We start from the raw sequence: 4,433 nt of genomic DNA, 5'->3' as shown, positions 1-4,433 counted from the left end.
ATTTCCAAAATAACTTCAAAGTGGTTTGGAACGTACAAACATCGAGATGGGTGCCCTAAGGAAACGGTGGTCTACGTGATGACGTAGGTGGGTTTTTTGTAGAGGGTGGGTCACCCAATGGTTGTTCTGTGTGTGGGGTGGATGAGATGGATGGAATGATGCAGATGGTCTATTACAATATGGATGAATGATAGGCAAAATGTAGAATGCATTTTTGCATTCAGTTCGATCTGACAGTAACAAGAATAGTGCCCCAGAGTGGGGTTGGTAAATAATGACAAAATAAGAGAAGTATGAGGATGATCTTCTAGACATGGACAAAAATGGCTCCCAGGCCTAGGGGAATGGTCATGGATATTGATAGTGTGAAGGAAACTATGAACTGGGGTAATTCATGTGGGTGAGATGCTATCGAAAGATGTAGATGTTTACCATGTGCAAGTGAAAGGTGATGTTAAACGTTGTTGATATGGTGGATGCTATGGTTTATTTTAAAGAAATGATGTCAAGATATGTAAATATCTTGAGGAAGCCTATCATGCTGAGTGAAAAATGATATCTTAACTATAAATTGGCACTGGGGGAGTGGTTTTACTGAGAAGCTACAAAGAACCTATAACATCAAAAGCCAATACCCCAAGTGAAAACATCTTTATGTGACAATATGAAAACTGGAGTGCACTAAAAAAGATGTATTGAAAAACACGGAAAGGCGCACTTGATGGGTTCTCTGAAATGTGAGACAAGCCAAAAAAATGAGGACGTTAGTGGGTTGCAGAATTGAAGCCACCACAATGAAGTAGGTTGTGACTTGATTCTAGATCCCGAGGAAGTGAGGGAACCTCTTGGTTGTGGTGGGGGGAGCCAAGGTGGTGGCTCCTCCTCACCACCACTCTAGATGTTACATGGTGTCCTAAGGACATTCTAGTTCTATTATGGAATCTAAAATATATTCATTTGAATGAAAGATCTTTCTAATAACGAGAGAGTTTGTGAGAGGTCATGAGGCTGGGAAATTGGAACTGAGTCGTGTTGGTTGACAAGTAAGAAAATGATTCAGCGGTTGTTATCATAGAATCCAATGATGTTGACAATGCACAAACTTCATGGGTTTTTATAGTTGTGGGTGGTGCAACCTTCACAATGGGTGAAGCAATCTCGACACCAAAGAATGATGAGAAATGACATGAATTAGGTTTCCTATGGATTAGGATATGAACCATATGGGGTGTTGGGTGTCATCAACACCAGGTGGTGGGAGAATATCTCGTATAGTAGCTTGATGGTGTGTAGGGAAAGGTTCACGGGAAGGTGTGAGGGTCCTTGGGTGCAAGGAATCTTGCTTTGTGGGAGAATATTGTTCAAGAACTACATGGAGTGGGTGTCATAAGATGATAAGCTATTTAAATTTTTACAATTTTGGACATGTCACCGAAAAATGACAGATGCTGGTAGAAATGACACAAGGGTGTGTGGCATGCAATGCAGGTCCTATGGTTATATAATATATGGTCAATGTAACAACCTCTCTCATTATTCATGACGATGATTAGTGGATCATGTCAATAGGTGGGGCATGTGGTAAAGGTGTGTGTCACCCATTGAGCTTAGCGTTGGCAGCGAGAGAGGGGTTGAGGTCTCAATGCCAGTTTATTACAATGTTTCCTTACTGCTCAAAATCAAGGGAGGAATGGACAGTTCCTCATATGATGGACTTGGGAACAAATGCGATAATGATTGCGCTTGTGTCTAAACTTGTTTGAGAAATCTAGCTGACGAAGGTGGACCAATGAGAGAAAAAGGTCCCTCATTTTGTTCAACTCTCGACGTTGATTAATCAAATTCCATGTATTGTCACAAAATATGCATGAGTGTGTAAGTGAGGTTGTTTGAGGTACCTTTAACATCTTGGAGGAGATAGATATGGGCTGTGAGGTTGACTAGCAATGAGCACAAGGGTGGTCCTTGTGTGAGGTTTCTTCGTTGAAGAGATAGTAAATGGTTTGGGATACAATGTCCGCCACTGAGGTGTTGGGAAGTGGTGGTGTCATAATACTGTCTTGGGCAAGGGAACCCAATGTGTCTTGATAGCGAGGGAGTTCTAGACAATGGTGCATATAGTATTTGTATTATGCGCATAAAACTCATGGATGGTTGGTACGTAATTTCATATTACGTAATGAGGTGGCCTTATCTCCTGGAGGTGGGGGTTGGGCCATCGGTGCTTGTGGTGCATGAAGAAGAGATTTTAATTGTTCCAATTCTGGGCACTAGTTGATAGGGTGTCATGATACCTCAGATAATGTACATGACAAAGATACCATAGAAGAGGAATTAGCAGGGATTTCTACCTTTTTTCCTTTATGTTTCTCATTTTTAGCGGCACTTGTTGGTGTTGCTACAGGTATGGTTCCTTGAGGTGCGGCTAAGGAATATTCACTCCAATCGAAGCAACACCTAAGTTTGTTGACATGGCCTATGGGGCCAAATACCAAACAGGTATTTGGAGAGCCATGTTGGGCAAGATAAGTGTTTCCATGACTTAGTGTGAGACAAAACTAGGTGGGGGATATAAGAAAGGTGTTTGGGTTATTGCGTATGTCAGGAATGATGAATCAATAGTCACTGTATTGGGTGTGTCCAGAATTGGTGTCTAAGACTAGGTAACACTTGAAAAACTCATCGTACACAATGGGGTTGTGGAACTAGGTTTGATTATTGGTGGGTCTGCTTGGTACATACCTAGAAGTGATGAAGCTTTCAACATCCCTAGGCCTACTTCGATGAAGGAAGGGACCAACTCAATGTGGGATGCTATGAAAGGTAACACACCATCAGGGGTTGTGGATTACCGTTTCTTGTAGTATGTTAGTTAATATATGGTGGTGATCTTCCCATCATGGGGAAACATCATGACGCGAAATAATGATGACACTATTGCACTCATGGCATACATGTACTTGTGGCCTAGTAATATATTGTAATATGATTGGGCATCAAGGAATCTAATTTCTATGATCATTGTTTTTCTAGCTAGCTCCACTAAGATATTTTGGAAAATTTTGATAGGTGCAAAGGAGCGTCTATCATAAGTCCTTAATGTAATGGAGGAAGAAGTTAGTTCGAGGGACCCTAGTTTTTTCCAAACTGTGTTTGACATAATACAATTTGATGCCCCCTCATCTATGATGCATCAATGGATGGTGATTTTTAGGATGGTGAATGGGATCTTAAAAGAAACTGTAGATGGGAGTTGCATTATAGCGTTTTCCAAATAAAAAGCCATAAATCATGAATCAGAGGGGTCGATTGTGCCTAATTCATAACTTATGGATTTTCATTAAGTTGGAAAGAGTTATAAGATCTCCAACATTGACATGGATGAAGGAGACCATGCTAAGTCATAAACAATGTTATAGCATCTTCCTTTGAGTAATGGGAAGTATGACATAATGGCCCTTTGATGATTTTCAAAATGGGTTTAATAGGGGGTCATGGTATCATCAAATATGACGTAGAAGAAGTGTTATATGATGTGGAAGGATTGGTTTCTGGAGAGGCCTCATAGTCTCAGTTTTGTGTTTGCCAGAGAACATTTGTTCTGGCCATGAAAATGTCATGACTAGCTGGGTCATTAGAAATGCACTAAGATGGATTTTGGTATTGGTGAGGGGCGATCTCTTGTTGCATGGCTACTTATCCCTAATGGAGGAAATGATTCTACATTACTGCAAGTTTATGGTTCATTCCCGCTACTCCCTAGCCTCTCTCATCCTCTTCAACTATGGGAGTTGAGTACAATGATGGGTGTAATGCCGAGATTACCCACAAATAGTGCACGCACGATTGGTCCTAATACTAGGATTCTTGTTTTAATTATTTGGTTTGTTAATACCTTGGTTTTGAGTTTAGTTCTGATTGGGGGAATTTCCCCCAATTAGTCCATGTGGAGGTTGATTGTTTCCCCTTGACTAGGTTCCCCTTTTTGTTTTCTATTTCCTTTCTTGTTGTTGGCAATTGAAGGGTTAATAGTGTTGAGGCTTCCGAATGCCTGCTACTATTGAAGGAATGAAGGTTGCACAAAATTAACCCATGTATTTGGTTTCGATGAGGGATTAGATTGTTGAGGTGTAGGAAAAGGATAATAAGGGTTACCTTGTCCTGGGTTAATGTAAGTGGGTTGGGAGGTCGACATAATCTCCATGGTGCATGAAAGGTACTAGCTACCCTACATAGGAGGATATTGGTTACCCTACATGGGATGGTTTTGAGATGGTGCAAGTGTACTAGGATAATATCCCGAGTTGGTTGGGACTGCGGGTGGACCACCTAATGATTGAAAGTGTGGTTTTCCACTACACACATTTCTGGACTATTGGAAAGTGCTTCCATGTTGACTCTGGGTGATGGTTCCAACTGAACCATCTGCCACA

This window comes from Pinus tabuliformis, chromosome 3_2, assembly GCF_031772625.1.
Source record: "Pinus tabuliformis cultivar Carrire ecotype Pingquan chromosome 3_2, CPIR1, whole genome shotgun sequence".
Lineage (NCBI taxonomy): Eukaryota > Viridiplantae > Streptophyta > Pinopsida > Pinales > Pinaceae > Pinus > Pinus tabuliformis.
Note: the sequence above shows the minus strand (reverse complement) of the source record.